General features: G+C 38.3%; 1 protein-coding gene across 2 annotated transcripts in view; it reads right to left on the bottom strand.

Moving 5' to 3' along the window:
- The window catches only part of LOC116901967 (speckle-type POZ protein-like), a 46,999-nt gene extending 32,493 nt beyond the window's left edge, over positions 1–14,506 (bottom strand). For both annotated transcript variants that reach the window (XM_032904205.1, XM_032904208.1), the window contains exon 1: positions 14,250–14,506. The gene's annotated coding sequence lies outside the window, so the exon portion shown is untranslated. The remainder of the gene's footprint in view (positions 1–14,249) is intronic.
- Positions 14,507–21,255: the final 6,749 nt, after the last annotated feature.

Below are 21,255 nucleotides of genomic sequence, written 5' to 3'. Positions count from 1 at the left end.
ACCCTCTGGTTGAATTAAGGAAAAGCTGGAGGAAGCTAAGGAGAAGGGCAACCCTATAGAAGGATCAGCAATCTCGATTAACCTGGACCCCAGAGATCTCTGGATCAACAACCAGGTAGCATACACCAGCTGACATGAGGCCCCCAACACATATACAGCAGAGGACTCCTGGGTCTGGGTTCAATCAAAGATGTATCTAATAATCTTCAAGAGACTGGAGGCCCCAGGGAGTTTAGAGGTCTGGTGGGGTGGGGATACCCTAGTGGAGATGGGGGGTGAGGGCGCAGAAGGTGTGAAATGTGGAACAGCCAGACGGTGGACAGGGAGAATAAAATCTGGAGAGAGAGAGAGAGAGAGAGAGAGAGAGAGAGAGAGAGAGAGAGAGAGAGAGAGAGTGTGTGTGTGTGTGTAGTCCAAGAATATATGGGCAACACAAACTACATTGGGGGGTGGTGAGGGAGACAAAACTAATGGGTAAGGAAGGAGGTAGAACTCAACAGTTCTCAACCCATGACCTCCAATGACTTTTTCACAGGAGTCACCTAAGACTACCCAAGACCACCAGAAAACACATTACATTATGATTTATAACAGTAACAAAATTATAGTTATAAAGTAGAAATGAAAATAATTTCATGGATGGGGACTATATTAAAGGGTCATGGCATTAGGAAGAATGAGAACCACTGAGCTAGAATGAGTTAGGTGAGGGAGTGTACTGCACAAGCTAGAATTAATTAGAAAGAACAATAATTGAGAGAAAATGCTTCTGTAGAACTGACCTGTAGTAAGTCTCTGGGGTATTGTTTTGATTAATGACTGATATGAGAGGGCCCAGTTCACTGTGGGTAGTACTATCTTTGGTTAAGTGATACTGTGTGCTACAAAAAAGTAGGGTAAGAAATCCATGAGAAGCAAGCCAGTCGGCAATATTCTTCCAAGGTCTTTATTCCAGACTCTGGTTTGAGATAGGTTCTGCCCTGACTTGCCCCAGTGATGAATGAGTGACCTGAAAGTTATAAGATGAAATAAATAAACCCTTTTAGCTAAAGTTGCTTTAGTGGTGATTTAACGCAGCAATAGAAACCTAAGTAAAACAGGGTAAATATGGTAAAAGCACACTGTACAAAATGTCAATGAGCTGATAAAAATTCAAATAAAGTGTCAAGTCAATATGCTTCCTTTATATCACAGAAAATGAGAAAAAAGGCAAATAAAATTCGTACAAGAAAAGATTTTAAAAGGATAAATACATTAGTGAACCAAAGAAACAAAAAGAATCAAAATGTAAGTTTTGACTTAATAAAATTGATACACTATACTTGTCAAGAGAAAAGAGCAAATTGCTTTAATTTCATTTTAGTACCTCACACATTCATAATTAAATGATTCATTCTTTATGCCATTCTCCGCTCAGAACACTGATGAGGAAATAGACCTGCACATGTGAAAGAAAGCCATACCAGCCCCATACCATTACTTTGCAAAGTTGTCCTGCATCTTAAAATATAAGCAGATCATGCAGGAGAAACCAAAACTACCAATTTACTCAACCAACATAATTCCTAAATATGTATCCTTATACCACAGATGTATAGTTTCCACCTCTCATCAAAGAGACTTTCCTTTAGAACGGATCTAGAGACTATCACAGAAAACCATAACCAATCCAAATAAAGTGTTATAAAGGCCAGTCTTATATGTTAACATCTACAACACAACTCTTTCACTTACAGCTCAGGGATCATTTTGAAAGACAGGCAGGAAAGATTATAAGAGTCAGATAGTAGGGGAACACCCATAGAGAAGGGAAGGGGGAGGGGTTAGGGGGACGTTGGCCTGGAAACCGGGAACGGGAATAACAATCGAAATGTAAATAAGAAATACTCAAGTCAATAAAGATGAAAAAAAAAAAAAAAAAAAAAAAAGAGTCAGATAGTTGTAAGAGCCAGAGATCCAGGAAGTCTGCTGTGAGATTGTTTCTCTAAGAAATATCAAAGAGGCTATATCTATGAAGTCTTATCAACATGACTGCCTAACTAATAGACATGCTAACATGGAAGGATAAAAGCTCATGAGGGCTCAACCCTGGTCAAAAAGCTATGAACAACTAAGAGAAATAGTCTTTCCCAGGTAGTAATTCACCAATTGATTACTCAGTACCAAATGGTCAGTCCTGAAAAATATACACACAATACATACAAGTAAAGCTATATGGACTGAGCAGGCTGAATTTGTGAGAAGTGTGTGTGTGTGTGTGTGTGTGTGTGTGTGTATGAATATGTAGCATATGTATAAACACACACATTACAAAAACTATAGAAACAGCCATAGTTTGAAAAAGAAGGAGGGTACATGGGAGGGCTAGGAGGGAAATATGAGAAAGAAGAAATGATATTCTAATCTCAAAAAAATATTTAAACAAAAATATGAGGAGTACTAAGGCTAATATTCATTTGGGAAGAACAAATGAGATTCAACAGAAGTTCTAAAATGGGAGAAAAAGAGAAACATGTAACCTATAGCCAATTCAGCAGACAGAATGAGAGACTTAAATTTTCTTCTAAAGTATACAAAGATACAGGAAAATCTCTGAGGGTCTGACCCCAGCCTGGTCTAAATAGCATGTTCCAGGCCAGGCAGGGCAACACAGACTCTGTTTCAAAAGATAGATGAATGAATGAATGAATGAATGAATGATTTCTTATAAAGAATATTGGAAAAAGGTAACAATAACCTGTTTTGAATAGGTGTTCATAAATGGAAATTATTAAAGACTAATTCAATCCACAAGATAAGTAAAAAGGTACAGTTTATTCATAATTGGAACATAAACGTTAGTTTTGAAGACAATAAAAACCTGAACATAGAACCATTTGGAACCAGATTTAGCAACAAATTGAGTTAAACAGGAATACCAATAATATATAAAAAGAAAACAACAATGTTATTATCATGAGATAAAGGAGGCACAAGGTTATAGTCAGACCTCATTAAATTTCAAAAATTATTACTGAGAAAAGATTTAAACAGAAGAACTTCTGGTAAAACCTGAATTCTTTAATTTTTTTTTTAAGTAAAAGAAAATCCTAAAATTCAAGTTACCTACCAAACAAAAACAAAACAAAGCAAAAAACATATTGAAGTCTAAATAATACTAATGCAAATAGTAAGAACTGTTAAGATTTTCTGAGGAAAAAAAAAAACTTGGAATTCCATAATCAAATTTGCTCACAATTCAATGTCAAATAAAGAACAGTTTCAAACTACAAACAGTTCATTTACCTCCACTAACATGCTCAAAAGTATATTCTAAATCCGATAAAACCTAAGGCTTTTCAAGAGCTTAGTCTCTCTATATAAAGCAGTACACACTATATGATTTTAAAACGTAATAAAAAATTTAAACTAATCTGATAAAATTCTTTCTCAACAGCAATTTATTGGCTGTAGCTCTTCATCTAGAGATGGGTCTAGAAAATTCCCCCGTCCACATTTGCATGTTAACTGGTATCATCATGCAGGCCTTATTTAGGCAACCATATTGCTGAATATCCAAGGATAAATTGGTATCCTGGTCAGTCCTCTTGCTTTTACCCAGGCCTAGACCCTAGTGGGTTATAGAATTCCAAGTAGTCATCAGTAAACACATGTATATATGAGTGTAATGGCTATTCTTGGTTGTCAATTTGATTATATCTGGAATGAACTTACAATCCAAAATTGGAAGGCTATGACCCAGATCTTGAGGCTGGGAGATACAAGTTTCCGATCTGAATCCTAGCATGGAGATTTTTTTTTAACTTTTTCCCCCTTTTCTTTTATTGGATATTTTCTTTATTTACATTTCAAATGTTATCCCCACTCATGGTTTCCCCTCCAGAACCCCTCCATCTCATCCCCCAACCCCTGCTCAATGAGGGTGTCCCCCCCCACCCGCCCATCCACTCCCTCCCACCTCCCTGCCCTGGCATTCCCCTATACTGGGGCATCAAACCTTCACAGGACCAAGAGCCTCTACTCCCAGATGCCCTACTACCCATCCTCTGCTACATAAGTGGCTGGAGCCATGGGTCTGTCCATGTGTACTCTTTGTTGGTGGCTTAGTCCATGGGAGTTCTGGAATGTCTGGTTGTTTGATATTGTTGTTCTTCCTATAGGGTTGCAAACCCCGTTGGCTATCTCGGACCTTTCTCTAACTCTTCCATTGGGGACCCAGTTCTTAGTTCTCAGTGCAGTGGTTGGCTTCGAGCATCCATCTCTGTATTTGTCAGGCTATGGCAGAGCCTCTCTAGAGACACTATATCTCATGTCAGCATATACCTCTTGGCATCCCCAATAATGACTGAGTTTGGTGACTGATCTCTGAATTCAAGGTCAGCCTGGGACAAAACAACTCCCAGATCCAGGCATGGTGATACACACCTTTAATCTGGGGCACATCTTCTGGTGGACACCTCCATAAGGACATTGGAAGAAGGAAGATTCACTCTTCTTTGCCTGCTTATATTTCCTTGCCAGCACATCTGTTGCAATCTACTTGCCTTGTGGGACTGAGCAACTACTAGATTCTTGGACTTCCCATTCACAGCTGACCATTATTGGGTAGACTACAGACTGTTAAATCATCAAAAAAAATTCCCTTTCTATGTAGACATTATCTGTAAGTTCTGTGACTCTAGAGAACCCTAATACAATGAGTAACATTAAGTGGACTAAGTAGGTTTTTTTTTTGTGTGTGTGTGTGTGTGTGTGTGTGTGTGTGTGTGTGTGTGCGCGCGCGCGCACACGCGCGCGCACGAACGCTCGCATATGTTTGCATGTGTGTAAAACATTACTAAAGAGAAGTCATAAATTTGAGTGAAGAGGGGCAGAAGTTGAAAGGAGAGAGGAAAAGGTTGAAATGATACAAATATAGTACACTTATGTACAGAAATGCTCAAAAAATTAAATTAAAAAATCAGATAAAAATTAACACATTTCTTTTCTAATTCTCTCCTCTTATAGTATAATTTTATAATATAGATGTCTCATTTTGAAGACTACAGTTCTAACCAAGATAATAAGAGAAAGAAAAAACAAAAATAAAGAGAGAAGAAAGTTATAGTGTCAGAGGAAAAGAAAAAACTAGAAAAAGTTAAGGAAGAATTTACATGAATTTGTTCTTCGTGATTTTTTTCAGTGGTGTGATGGTTTGCATATGGTTGGCCCAGGAAATGGCACTATTAGAAGGTGTGGCCTTGTTGAAGGAAGTGTGTCACCATGGGGTGGCTTGGAGATCCTCCTCCTAGCTGCCTGAGAATGCTCAGTCAGTTCCTGGCTTCCATCAGATAAAAATGTAAAACTCTTCCTAGTCCATGCCTGCCTGGATGCTGCCAGGCTTCCTGCCTTGATGACAATGAACTGAACCTCTGAACCTGGAAGCCAGTCCCAATTAAATGTTGTTCTTTACAAAACTTGCATTGGTCATGGTGTCTGTTCACAGCAGTAAGACCCTAACTAAGACAGTCCACAAGGGAAGAAATTGTGTTTATTTTGAGAAAGCAACCTATTTACAATGCAATGCCATTTTATGGCCAAGATAGCTAGAAAATATGATATGGCAAAAAGCAAATGTGGCAGAATAGTGGGAACCAGAACTCATGTTTCTTATTTATAATATTACAGATGCACAAATCATATAATGCTGCTCTCAAACCATAGTGCAATTAAACTAGAAATCCAAGATAGAGATGGTTGTGAAAATCCCAAATTACTTGGATGTTAAACAACTCACTGCTAAATACACTAAAGTAGACAAAAATTAAAAGACAATGTATTAAAATTTGTGGGATGTACCAAAACGACCCTCAAAGGAAAATTGGGAATAATGAATGAATACATCATTGGCCTCTGTTACATATTTGTGGAGTCAATTAACCAAGTATAGACTAAATTATTTCTATAGCAACAACCTGCATATATAATGAACATTGCATTTCTTTTTCCTTGTCCTTAGTCTGTAAACAAGACAATATAGTGTAGTAACAATAAAGGAGTTACGTTATAGGTAATGTAATACTCCATAATATATAATATAGGTAATATAGGTCATATTGAATTGGTCTAAACTATGTGAGAAGATATGCACTGATCACATGAAAATGCCTCCCCATTTTATAAAGTACTTGAGTATCATCTTTCCATCTTGGTATCCATAGGGACCTTAGATACCAAAAGACAACTAATTATCAGAACATCAATGATGATTTAAAAATCCCACTTAAATTTCTACCTTAGTAAACTAGCAAAAAATAAATAAATAAATAAAATAAAACCAAAAAAAGGACCAAAAAAAAAAAAAAAATACCACCAAAAACACTTAAGTTAAACCCAAGTCAACAAAATTAAGAGTAAGAAAGCAATAAAGAAAGAATAGTAAAACCAAAAGAGGATTCCTTAGAAAGAGGCATAAAACTGGTAAGTTTACAGCCCAATTGGTAACCAGGAAAAAATAAAAACTAAACAACAAAGAAACAAAGAATGCAAATTATTGGGAAAGATCATAAAGGATTCCACGGAAATGAAATGGGTAATAAAGAAATATAATATAATCAATTCTATATCCACTATTTGATAGTCAAAATGTAACGAATGTAATGAACCAATTTCTTGAGAAAGAATCTCCAAAATTCATGTAAGAGGTAGTGTTAGCAATCCGGCACCTCCACAGACAGCTGAAAGGGACCCCATGATGTCTGCAACCAGGCATCTTCCTAGTCAGCTTTCAAGGGATCAAGTGACACTAAGACATGTCATCACTAGCTGCCCAAAGGTGTCGCCCTTGTCATTTATCCTCTGTACATGCACCGCAGCCTGATAAAAGGCCATGTTTTTCCACCCCTCATCTCATCTTCTCTTTCCCCTTTCTTTTCATAAACTTCTCATGTGAGATCTGTTGTTGCATGGTATGACTTTTGTCAGAATCTACCACGTAGTTCCATCGGACAGACCACAGGAAAAAGCTGATCTGCTAAAGAAACATTAATAACTAAACTTCCAAAACAAAAACATCATGCCTAGATAGTCTGATAATTCTACCAAATATTTAAAGAAGAAATTATAGTGATTTGGGGCTGGAGAAATAGTTAAGACTGCTATATTTGGAGAAGCCAAGGTTCTGTTTCCAGAACCCACATGGCAGCTCACAATCCTCTGTTACTCCACTTTCAAGGGAGCTAATACCCTCTTGTAGCTTCGACAGACTCTTAAACACATGCAGTAAACATAAACTCACAAAGGCATACACATACATACATACATATATACATACACATGAAAAGTAATAAATCATTAGTGAGGTAGAGAAATGGCTCTGTGGTTAATAATAGTGCACACTGTCCTTCCAGAGTACCTGAATTTGGTTCCTACCACCCATAGGTTGAACAGCTCACAACTGTCTGTAACTCCAATTCCAGGGCATCCAACACATTTTTCTAGCCTTTATGAGTACCTTCATATATCTGGCATATGTAGAGAAATAAACATATGCATAAATTAAAATATATATTAAAAGAAAAGACACTTAGAGCAATCTAAGTGTAGTCCTCACCTCTCATCCAGGAGGCTTCTCTTTGTAACAGAGACCATTATTACTGGGATACATCTATGAAAGACCTCCTACACCAAAGACTCAAGAACATTGTAAAAAATGGAGCAGAAAGATTATAAAAGCCAGTAAATCAGGGAGTATGTTGTAAGACTATCTCTCCCATAAAGCCTGAAGCTATACCCATAAAGTTTCATCGACGGTATGCCTAAACATGAGCTGTGCAAAGACAACAATAAGCATGATTAATGCAAGAGAAAGATCACAAGGTCTCAACTTTTTCCTCCCCAGGAGGCAGGCTGAGGGAAAAAGTCTTCCCAAGGAAAGACCACACCAATTAGCTATCCGATATCAAATAGTGGCCCTGATTTATACACACACACACACACACACACACACACACACACACACACACACACACAAATAGCCCTGTTAAATATGCATGTAACATAAAAGAGAAAATAAGGGAGGAGAATATAGGAGGAGTTGAGAGAGAAAGAAAGGAAAGGAAGAAATGGTGTAATTATACGATAATCACAAAAATAAATAATAAAAAAGAAGTTAAAGCAATTCTCTACAAACTCTTGTAAGATCAAACCTACCATAACGAAATTAGACCAGACCAGACCAGAACAGTACAAAAGCAGCACTATCTGCCATAAACAGAAAATTCTTTAAAACAATGTAGAAAAATCAAATCCAACAATATACTGTCAGGTCCAAAGTAAACTCCATTTCCTTGTGACTAGACAAAAGCCAGCATTCCTTCAGAAATTGTGAAGTACACCAACCCCCGACCCCACCCCCAACACACACACCAAAAAAGCCTTACCACTGACAAAAGGGACATATCAAAGTGCCCCTGGCCTCTAGGCTACTTCGGTACATTAGGAGCTTCACCTAGCATGTCTGATCTTCTCCCCTATACTAATCCTCCAACACACCACAAACAACTAGAATTTATCACAGCAACATAAGCTTGCTCCACATTTGAAAACCTATTCATTAATCAATCACACTAATATATCAACAGACCAAAGCAGCAACAAAAAGTAGACTGCTAAAGTAGTCTTGCAAAAGACACCAAAAGACACAGCAGGGGAAGGGCAACAGAGAACAGAAACTTTCCTTCCTACCTCTTCAGGAATAGACAGATCTGACTTTGAACTTCTGTATCTTTCAGAGAACCTAGAGTTCTCCAGTCCCACTGATTGGACAATTCTTCCCTAACTGATCTCATCTTTTTTCTCTTTATATGCATACCTACAATTATCAATCAGGGATCACAGGCACCTGACACTATAAATTCCAACTTTAGAACATAGGCATAGAACTGCCGTCAGCATAGACAGAAGAAAAGAAAGGAAAAAGAAAAGAAGTAGACTCATCCTGCTCCTGATTATATGGCCTGGCCATGCACCTGTCCCTCTACCCCACCCATCCCCAGATGTTCCTGCTCTTTACAAGGGAAAAGAAGCCTGACTGAAGAAGACTCTACTGTCTGTCACTCAGCCAGCTTGTTTGGTGAAGAAGAACCTAACTCAAGACTCTGAGGACAGGCCCACTGAGGGCTAGGGCTTCTCCTTTGGTAAGGAGGCTTGGTTAGTCCAGCATCCAAGACTGGACCAGAGGCACAGAGAAGGCTTGTTTTTGCCTCAAGTTGTGATACTACAAACTTCAGCTGTAGACAGAATTCATTCCTGCAGCCTCCAAAACATGCTACTCCCTTACCTCTAAACTTACTCAGCAAGCAACTGCTTATCTTTGGCACCCCCAAAACCCTGAGAGCTTTTGAGCTCTCACATTTCTCAGAACTGTAATAGCTTTCGGGTGGTGTACTAGTTACTTTTCTATTGCTGTGATAAAGCACCAGGATCAAGGCAACTTACAGAAGGAAGACTTTATTGGGATTACCATTCCAGAGAAACAAGAGCGTTTTATGGTAGGAAAGCAGTAAATACATGGCAGGAGCAGCTATTCAGTTAACCTTGAATGGCAAGCAGGAAGCAGAGACAACACACTAGCAATTGAGTCTTTAAACTACCAAAGTCTGTTCCTCAGTGACACACTTCTCCTAGGAAGGCCACACCTCCTCAACTTCCCAAACAGCTCCAGTGGGGACCAAGTATCCAAATGCTAGAGGTTATGGGAGACATCTCATTCAAACCATGAGAACTAGCACCCCACTCTCATCTACCAGAATGAATCATTTGTTGAATGAATCATTCAGTTGATTAAGCTGAATTAACATATCATTATTACTCTACAAACCTACATTAAGAATAACTCCTATACAGTCTATGAAATTCATCAAATTTGTATTTGCCTATCATAATGTCATACAGAGTATGCTAACTGCCACAGTAATAGTATATGCTCCACCCATTCATCCACCTGTCCTCAGTCTCTGGAAAACAACTAACTTTAAAAACAACAAACCAAAAAACAGAAAACAAAAACCCAGAAACCTGTTTTGCCTTTTCCAAAATGTGATGTGAGTCATACAATGTACACTTTTTTTCATTCTAGTTTCTTTTATTCACTGTGCTTTTTAGCTTCCTCGGTTTCATGGCTTGAATGCTGAATAGCTGAATATTCCATTGCATAGATGTCCTACCATTTGCTTGTCTTACTAAAAGACATCTTCAAAGTTTTGGCAATTATGAATATAGCTATTATGAACAACTATTTTGTGGAGACATAAAATTTTCAAATCCTTTGGGTAAATAACAAGCAGTGTAGTTGCTATGTGAAAGATTGTGTTTCACTCGATGACATGCTGACTAAGTATCTTTTAAAGAGGTTTTATCACTGAACAGCCTCTAGCAGTGAAACTATGTGAAGTATGTGAATATGGACACAGAAAAATTTTGAGAAATCTTTGTACCTTCACTTAACTTTGCTGTAAACTGACAACACCTTCAAACATTTTCTTTTCTTAAATTAATTACTTGGGATGGGGGCAAATGAGAAGTTTACAAATACTCTTTATATACAAATTTTAAAAATTAATTCGCTTCAGAAAACATACCCATGTAGGAAGCAACAATATGTTCTTTTGTCTGCTTGTGTGTCATGAACCTCATGTATATAATTCTCATGGAGGCTAGAAAAGAGCAATGTTCCTCTGGGTAGTGAGCTAAAGACAGTCCTATGTTGTTAGGCAGCTGGGAATTAAACTCAAGTCTTCTGGTAGAGCAGCCAGTGATCTTTAACTACTGAGCCATCTCTCAAGTATCAATATGTTCTTTTTAATAAATCTCCAAAATATTTTAAAAGAATTATATCTACATTAGCTACTAAGAGATTAAACTTCTCCTTTTGTTATACTTTTCATTTTTGACACACACATACACACATACATACGTGTTTTGTTTTGTTTGGTGACATTTGGATACATATCTGTAACCTCTCCCCCTTACTAATTTAAAGTCTTTTTTAAAAGACTCACTATCAGATACTAAGTTCTAGACTTAACTATGTAGTTAAGAACTTAGAGTGTAGGTAACAATGACCTGTAGATAGATGAATAATTATTATCTGATATGCATAGTGCCATCAAAGCAGTTTGTTTACGTGGGCTTGGAAAGAGAGTGATATTAGGCAAGTTGAACTTGAGTGGATATTATAGTAGGTGGGAAATGTAAAGACATACTTTAGTTGTTTTTGACAACATGTATAGGCAAGGGTTTTAATGCTGTAGCTGGAAAAGTCTTACTTCAGCAGGAATGATTTGAAAGAAAAGGAACATAAGATGTACCTTATATTGTTGTGAGGCAATCTCTTCTTGGTGAGGCTGGTGTTGACCTTTAGTCCTGGAGTGCAGGGATTATATATATGTATTGCATGCCTGGTAAAATGTTTTGGAATTGTTTCACACTCCCCCTCTCTCTTCATGGTGTTTACATATGGTTCATATCTAGAGGTCAGAAGACAATGTAAGGGAGGTGCTACCTTCCTTTACCATGGGTTCCAGGGGATTGAACTCAGATTCTTAAGCTTGGCTGTAGGTTGCCTAATATAGTCTTCTTATATTTTATGTTAAGAACTTTGCGACTTTTGAATTCTTTTATTTATTATTTTACATTTTTTATTGCCTTTAACATTCACCACACCTGTGATCTCCATGCTTCTTAGTTTTGTAGGTCTGATTAACAATTGTTTTTCATATAATCTTTGGTTGTTACTATTCTTAATTATTGGCATAATACCTGAGTTATGTAACATAATTATATGCAAATGAGCTTTCCATAGCTGAAAGCTAGCAAATTTGAAATTTAAGGGGCCAGGTGATAATATAGAGCTTTAGTTATATATGAGCTAGAGGTCAAGAAGGAAAATATGGTTCATGCTACAGATTTTTAATCCCTCTATGTTAATAGTGGTAGCTTTGGCAATTAAAACTGAATAGTTTGTGGGTGGACTGACTGAGGAATTCAAAACTGTCTGCATGTCACTAAAACCAATGTGTATTTTGTAGCTTTTAACTGATTTCTTGGCTACATTCAAAATTCTTTCATGGGGTCTGTAGAGATTGCCCAGTGGTTAGGGGCATTTGGAGCTCTTGCAGAAGACCTGGGTTCAGTTTCTAGCACTGATATGATGGCTCATAATCATCTGTAACTCCATTTCTTGAAGAGTTGACACCATCTTCTGGCCTCTGTAGACACTGCATACCTGTGATACACATCTATACACTTGCCTCTTTCTCTCCACACATACTTCAGGTACCAGTCTTCTCTCTCTGAAGTCTGAAGGACTGAGTCATTACTAAGTCCTACCAATTTTGCCTCTCTGGCATTCACGAAATCTACTTCAACTCTGTTCTTGCTACCCTACAGTTTCATCATTTCTTGCCCAAACTGCTTTATCTCCTGGCACTTCAAATAGAATGCAGCATCGTAGATATGCATTATTTTACCATATGTTCAAAGCCATTCTCAGTATATTCTTTAAATTTATATGACTACTCCACAAACTTTAAAAGCTTTAACAGCCATCTGACATACCAAAACCTTCACATTATTGTGTTTTACTGAAACAAGACAATTGAACACAAATGCCTTTCATGTCTGGTAACACATAAGGCCTCACATAAACTGTCCCAAGAGCTCAGGTGCATGAATTTTAGTAAACAGGGAAAAGCTTAGGAGTATGAATGAATGTAAGAGGTGCAAAGAGTTGCCAGTCTAGAGGAAGGCAAGTCTTTGCCTCCTATAATTCAATATAAAAGTCACGTGTAGACCACCAACCCAGCTCTGAATATTTCACCTGTAGTACTAATACTGTTATGTAATTTTTCCACTGTGAAAAAATCTGCTATGTACTTCATTTCATTTATTCTGAAAGCAATTATAAAGTTTTACAAGTTCCAAACAAATATTTGAAACAGGAATTCATCTATTTCCCTATGCAAAAATAGGGAACATACAAAAAGCTAAAACATGTATTTGTAATATATGTGCATAATAATGCAGTACAAATCTTATGTGCACCAAAAATGGATGTTAAGAAAAAACAACACAGTACCTCTGAATTTTACCTTCTCTTTTAGAATCAACTTACCAACACTTAAATCAAGTCAGCTATAAAAGGGCAACATTTCAGAAGCACTTACCACACCCCTGGCATTGACATACACTTTAACTGCATTAACTTGTGCAAGCACTTCTAACCAAAGAGCATTGTCACCACCTCCTTTATAATTATAAGACTACTAAAGGCTGGAAAAGTTAAATGACTTTCTCAAAGCCAGAACAGAGGTTGCTGAGTAGAATGTTTGGCAATTCAACTACACTCTCTGAGCTCCTATCCATGAAGCAACATTTCTCTTGGGAATGATAGAAAAAATTTTGAAATGTTCAGCCACTTCTATCATCAGGAGTGTGGGGTGTAATTTGCCTAGTTATAAGCCTTTTACTACTTGTTTCCACCCCAATAAACAATGAGTTTCAACTGTAGACGAAAATAAGAAAAGTCCCCTAATGGGGCAAACTAAGCCCAGAATTATTCAGATATATATGAAGTGTCGTCAGACACCTGGGACATGTGGGCAGACAGCTTAGGAATTTTATTCAGTCATGAAAATAGAAGGAATGGGTTTTATTTCTACAGGGAGTGTCAATTTCTTGGAGGGGGAAAATTCTATCACCCTTTTCCTTTTGTTCAACACAAATAAACATACTTAAGACTGAGTCTTAGCAGCGGGAAAGACAGCAACAAAAGATAAAAAGGGAAGACAAATTTTCGACATTCAAGAATTAGACTCTTAATCACGGGGCTGGCTTGTCATGGCCTGGTAAATATGAGCTGTTACGGGCAAGAATGTGGTTGGAGACAGACACTCCTGGTCTGGGGAGCTGAAGTCGCCCTAAAATGAGCTAACAGGAACCACAGTTTTCAGAACCCATGCTTGAGAGGACAGATGAAAACTATAGAGGTGCAGTTCTTTGCTTCGGGAAGACAGGAAAAGGCATAAAGATTCCTGGATGCAGATGAGGAGGGAGTTAGACGCGAGCAAAGGGGAACTGGGAGCTAAGGGGTAGGGGCGTCCTGAGGAAGCAGAACTGGATAAGGGAGAGCGGGGCCTGAGCTGGAGAAGCGACGACTGGCGCGGCGAGAGCGACGCGGCCCAGGGCCGGCCGGTGGCCGGAACACCTACCCGGACACGAGGGGCGGCGGGCGGACCCTCGGAGGCCCCGGGGGCCGAGGCTGAGGCGGCGGCGAGCTCCTGCAGCGGGCGCCCCGGCCAAGCTGCATCCTCCTCCTGGCCTCCCTCCTTGTTCTCACCGGATGCTAAACTTCTTCCCCACGGTAAACAAACCGGGCGCGAAAGAGTGCTCCTAGCCCGAACCCCCTCCAACTCCTGAGGCTGTGGCGTCCAGTTTCCGCCCCTCCAGTCGCGCGTGCGCCAAGGAGCTTTTCCTGCTCTGAGACCGGGAACTTCCGGCGGCGGGTTTGCGTGCTGAGCTGCAATTTCCTGCTATCCTTGTTCCTTGCAGCTCCAAATAGAAAGTTTCCCCGGAGCAAAAAGCCCCAGGACACCTCCTGACTCCGAAAATCCCATTTCAGTGAGAAAACACAGCAGGGGCCCTGCCCATTAAGAATGCATCCGGGTGTAACCTTTGTTCACCTCTCATTCTGAGCCCCAAACTATTAAAAGCTGAAACCCAAGTCTCTGTAGATAAATAGTTGCCTGTAAGACATTTTAGGTTGGAGAGAATGAAGGGGATTTTTCATAGAAGAGAAGAATTTCTTTGTACTCTGTCTGGGAATCAATCAAGTTAACAAATGTAACAAATCCACTCCCTTGTTAACTGAACACCCAGGTAACAAGAAATCTTATGCACTGCAAGCAGAATCAGCAGCTAAAGGAATATATGTATTTGGGAATGAGGAAATGGGCACACAGCAAACAGACGAAAAGACCTTCTGCAAGGCAGAGGGGTGGTTGACTTGAATAGACAAAAATGAAGTTTCTTTTTGAGGGTTGTGGTTATTAAAGCCTCTGAAATGCTTTCCTACCTTACTTAGGAGGTTGGTCAGTTTGAAGAAAGATAGTATGGTTGTTTGTTTCTCAAATTGTGTGACACTTCCTGAACTGTTGAGCCAATTCATTAAAAGGAGCTTATGGGTGGAAGACAAAGGCTGCAAGGCTTTTGTCTCAAGTCAAGCGAATGAGGAAGAAGCAGGCCATCTTGGAAATTTGGCACCTTCTCTCCCTATCTGTTTGCCTACCAGGGAGTCTTTCCAACTTCTGCTCTGTCATTATGCTCTCTCAGAGATTACCCTAACTGCCTTTAAGAGGTCACTGAAGTTAGGCAGTGACTCAAAGGAGGATTTACCGAAGGGGGCATGATAAAACTTAGCAAGGTAAGGGAATGATCCATAGCTTAAGACAGTCATTTGGTAATGATACGTATTTTTTTTTTTGTTTTGTTTTCTTATTTTCGGAGCTGGGGACAGAACCTAGGGCCTTGCACTTGCTAGGCAAGCACTCTACCGCTGAGCTAAATCCACACCCCCTTGATATGTATATTTGAAGATTATCATATACTTAGGATACCATCTGTAACACATAAAAAGGAAGATGTTTGCAGTACTGTAATTCCTACTGAAAGCAGTTAGGAAAATAGCTGGGCAGTCTCTCCCTTATGAGAGGAAGAGAACAGGAAAGAAAACCACCTTAAGAATTATTTGCATATGTTGTCATAGGTAACAATAAAAATGATGATTTCTCTGATACCACTGTCTACTGTAAGATGCCTTGGAGGATGCCATTTTTGATTCAGGAGTTCAAGAAGCCTTTCATTAGACAATTTAAGCTCAGAACTCAGTCATTGAGTTTCCTTTATTATAACCTCTTGGGGAACATTAAGAGACAAGTTTAATGAGGAAAGTTCCTGAACATGATGATTAACATAACTTTGTTTAGTAATGTACTGTGACTATGACCAGCTTAGCAGTGCACCAGAGCCAAATAGTACTGAAGGAGTGCTTGAAAACCTCACATGAGAAATTGACAAGAGTAAGTGTATAATTACTTAGCCCCTCCCAACAATATATACCATACATAATTTTTGTTGGGAGTGAATGCTAAAAGACAAGTTTGGGTGAAATTTGGGCTCATTTCTTTTGGAGGCATAACCAGGTGTCTTGTTTCAGTTGACAATCTTAAAGGGAAATGTATTGTTATTGTGTTTTGTTTCATTGAAATACCCTGGCATTCTAAATAATTTTTCCTAATTATGTGAGTCTGATAATATAGTGTTGAGGTGATGTTTTTGTGCACTATGTAAAGATTGTCTTTGTATTATTTCAAATGTTGATTTCTGTGTGGCAGGGAGTTGAGTGCAGAGCAGACTTTGGTGTTGATATTCATATGACTACATTATATTTTGTAAACACACCCTCTCTCACTTTCTGATTGGTTTAATAAAAATTTCTTGGCCTATAGCAAAGGAGGAAAGAGTAGGTGGGACTTCCAACAGTGATAGAAATTTAAGAAAAGAGTCAGACATTGGAGAAAGTCACCAGTCGAACATGGACCAAGAAGCAGGTGCTGGAACTGGAGACTGAGGGGTAATGGACCAGGTCATGGGACATAGGGAAAGCCAGTGTTGTCTAGGTCAATTACCTGACAATCTGCCCAGCTATAGTGCCAAAGCTTATAATAAATATAAAAGTTCTTTTAGCAAGGCAATAAGAATGAATTGATTTGCATCCTGACATACAGTTGAACCTACAGCATTTTTTAAAAATTCTGTCTTCTTCCCACTGGGTGATTTTAGCTCCTTTCTCAAAGATCAAGTGACTGTAGGTGTGTGGGTTCATTTATGGCTCTTCAATTCTATTCCACTGACCTACATGCCTGTCTCTGTACCAATACCATACAATTTGTATCACTACTGCTCTGTAATACGGCTTGAGGTGAAAAATGATGATTTCTCCAAAAGTTCTTTTATTGTTGAGAAGAGTTTCTGCTATCCTGGGATTTTTGTAATTCCAAATGAATTTGCAAAATGCTCTTTCTAATTCTATGGAGAATTGAGTTGGAATTTTGATGGGAATTGAATTGAATCTATAGATTGCTTTGGCAAGATGCCCATTTTTACTATATTAATCCTGTCGATCCATGAGCATGGGAGATCTTTCCCTCTTCTGAGATCTTCAATTTCTTTCTTCAAAGACTTGAACATTTGTCATACAGACCTTTCACTTGGTTGGTTAGAGTCACACCACAGTATTTTATATTATTGGTGACTATTGTGAAGGGTATTGTTTCTCTAATTTCTTTCTCAACCTTTTTATTCTCTGAATACATGAAGGCTACTGATTTGTTTGAGTTAATTTTATATCCAGCCACTTTGCAGAAGTTGTTAATCAGGTTTAAGAGTTCTATGCAGGAATTTTGGAGGGTCACTTAAGTGTACTGTCATTTCATCTGCAAATAGTGATACGTTAAATTCTTCCTTTTCAATTTGTATCACTTTGACCTCCTTTTACAGTTCAACTGCTCTGGGTAGGACTTCACCTACTATATTGAATAGATAGGGAGAAAGTGGGCAACTTTGTCTAGTCCCTGATTTTAGTGGGATTGCTTCCATTTAGTTTGAGCTACTGGTTTGCTTAAATTGCTTTTATTATGTTTAAGTATGGGCCTTGAATTCCTGATCTTTGCAAGACTTTTAACATGAAGGAGTGTTGAATTTTGTCAAATGGTGTCTCAGTACCTAATGAGATGATCCTGTGGCTTTTTCTTTGAGTTTGTTTATATAATTGATTACATTGATGGATTTCCATATATTGAACCATCCCTGCATACCTGGGATGAAGCCTACTTGATCATGATGCATGATAATTTTGATGTATTCTTGGATTCGGTTTGCCAGAATTTTATTGAGTATCTTTGTGTCTATATTCATAAGGGAAATTGATCTGAAGTTCTCTTTCTTTGTTCAGTGTTTGTGTGGTTTAGGTATAAGCATAATCATGGCTTCATAGAAGGAATATGGTAGTATTCCTTCTGTTTCTATTTTGTGGAAAAGTTTGGACACTATTGGTATTAGGTCTTCCTTGAAGGTCTGATAGAATTCTGTACTAATCCCATCTGGTCCTTGGCTTTTTTTGGTTTTCAGACTTTTAATGTCTGCTTCTATTTCTTTAGGGGTTATAGGACTGTTTTGATGGTTTATCTGATCCTGATTTAACTTTGGTACCTGGCATCTGTCTAGAAAATTATCCATTTCCTCCAGATTTTCCAGTTTTATTTAGTATAGGCTTTTGTTATAGGAATCGATAATTTTTAAAATGTCCCCAGTTTCTATTGTTATATCTCCCTTTTATTTTGATTTTGTTTATTTGGATATTGTCTCTATGCACCTGGTTAGTCTGGCTGAGGGTTTATCTATCTTGTTGATTTTCTCAAAGAATCAGCTCTTAGTTTTGTTGATTCTTTGTATAGTTCTTTTAATTTCTACTTGGTTAATTTTAGCCCTAAGTTTGATTATGTCCTCCCACTTACTCCTCTTGGAGGTATTTCCTTCTTTTTGTTCTAGAACTTTCAGTTGTGCTGTCAAACTGCTAGTGTATGCTTTCTCTTGTTCCTTATTAGAGGCACTCAGAGGTACAAGTTTTCCTCATAGCACTGCTTTCATTTTGTCCCATAAGTTTGGGTATGTTGTGCTTCCATTTTCATTACATTCTAGAAAGTCTTTAATTTCTTTCTTTATTTCTTCCTTGACAAGTTTATAATTGAGTTGCATTTTTCAACTTCCATGTTTATGTGGGCTTTCTGTTGCTTTTGCTGTTACTAAAGACCAACTTTAGTCCATAGTGAGTTGAAAGGATGCAAGGAATTATTTCAATCTTCTTGTATCTGTGAGGCCTGTTTTGTGACCAATTATATGGTCAGTTTTGGAGAAGGTACCATAAGATGCTGAGAAGAAGGTATGTTATTTTGTTTTAGATTGAAATATTCTAAAGATATCTGTTAAATACATTTTGTTCATCACTTCTATTATTTTCACTGTGTCTCTGTTTAGTTTCTGTTTTCATGATCTATCCATTGCTGAGAGTGGGGTGTTGAAGTCTCCCACTATATTATGTGTGCTTTGAGCTTTAGTAAAATTTCTTTTGTGAATGTGGCTGCCCTTCCATTGGGAGCATAGATGTTCAGAATTGAAGTTCATTTTTGTAGATATTTTTCCATTGTTGAGTATGAAGTGTCCTTATTTACCTTTTTTGATAACATTTGGTTGAAAGTCGATTTTATTTGATATTAGAATGGCTACTCTAGCTTGTTTCTTGGGACTGTTTGCTTTGAAAATTGTTTTCCAGCCTTTACTCTGAGGTAATGTCTGTCTTTGTCACTGAGGTGCTTTTCATGTATGCAGCAAAATACTGGGTCCTGTTTATGTATCTAGTCAGTTAATCTATGTCTTTTTTACTGGGTAATTGAATCCATTGATGTTAAGAGATATTAAGGAAGAGTGGTTGCTGCTTTCTGTTATTTTTGTTGTTAGAGGTGGAATTATGTTTGTGTGGCTATCTTCTTTTGGCCTTGTTGAAAGAAGATTACTTTCTGGAGGTCCCACCGAGACTTGAACTTTGAATCCAGAGAACCAAGATCGGAGAAGAGAGGTCTCCTGATGGGACGTCCCGGGAAGCCGGCGCAGAAGCAGGGATGTATTGGGGTAAGATGGGCTAAAAAAGGCCTCGGTGATTTAGGCTAGCATGAGTAAAACTTGTAATAAAAAAGGGACAAGGTAATGGTAAAGTGTTTTTGCATATGTGTTCTTTTAGAGTTATGTTTTAGTCTTTGGACCCTGATTAGAGATAGTTTACACCCTAGACATGAGAGAGAATGAATGGGCTTGAGAAAAACAGTCCTCCCGGACTCTCAGCAGATGCTTTGGAGAAAGAGAAAAACTTTTTAGAGCTCTCCTAGGAACAGAGGGAAGGCAGGAGACGACCTGCCTATCTGCTGGCTCCTATCGGAGAAATGCTTATTTCTGGTTCTGGGTTCCATAGGTAGGATATCTGGGTCCCTTCGGTGGGACACCATCTAGTTTTTTCCCTCTATGTCTATTGTCTGTCCTTGGTGCACCAAGCTGTCCATGTCTGTCAGTTATGTCTGTGGTTTTTGTTTCTCGCTTAAATGTTTTATGTTTCATCTCAAAAAGAAAAAATGGTAAAAACTTTATCTGCCGGTCGTTCACACATTGATTTGGTTTTAACTCGTTTCAAAAAAAAGAACAAATGAATAAAAAGCAGTTTCAATCAGCCTTTGGAGCCCTGTACCTGTAGCTAGGAGCCTAGGTCAGCTAGAGAAGCTGCCCGGGGGGTGAGCGTCTGCATGAGCTGATTATTAGACTTAGCAGGTGACAAGGTGCTTCTCTTAAAATCACAGCTAGAAAAGTAAAAATGATGTTTGGTCTAAATATTAAAGATATGTATAGCCACTTCAGTTTTGTTTCTGATTGGTTTTAAATGTATAAATATGCTCTACATGCCTTGGTTATGGACTATTGGCTTTTAAGTTTTTAGATATGGTTAAAAAGGTGTAATATTGGTAACAGAAAGTTGGCTTAAAACTATAATTTGGATGAAGTCACTCTAGACAATGAGCCAACCTAGGGAAACAGGTCTAAATTGAGATAATATTTTTATGGAACTCTTATTCTAGAAGCCAGGCTTCTAAAAGATTTTAGGGCAATGTCTCTTTATTGAGGTATTAGAGACCGCACCATCGTGCATTCATATGTAGGAATTGGCAGTCAAACTTTGTAACACGAAGGACAGACTCGGTGTTTTGGAGACTGGATTTTAGAAACTAGGTTGTTAGAGGTTGAGTTTTGCTTTCCAAAGTTGTAGTTTGCCCTGAAGTTACTATATTTTGATGCTAATTCCACTGCCCCAAGGACAGCTGCCTAGTTACGTACTCAGAACTCAGGCGACTTCCCAAAGTTGTGGCTGTGCTCTGGTGTTACAAGGAGAACTTAAAGATTGTGATTAAGGATTGCCAGTGTTACATTGACTAACTCAAACTTATTTGTAATTAAGAAAAAATCAAACAGGTAGAGATTGTTACAGGATTTATGAAGGGTTGATGAGGTTTTGGAACTTGTGAGAGCATTACAGCCAGTTTGCTTACTCCAACTGCCATT

The sequence above is a fragment of the Rattus rattus genome, chromosome 5, assembly GCF_011064425.1.
Source record: "Rattus rattus isolate New Zealand chromosome 5, Rrattus_CSIRO_v1, whole genome shotgun sequence".
Classification (NCBI taxonomy): Eukaryota; Metazoa; Chordata; class Mammalia; order Rodentia; family Muridae; genus Rattus; species Rattus rattus.
Note: the sequence above shows the minus strand (reverse complement) of the source record. Positions and strands in the feature narration are given on the sequence as shown.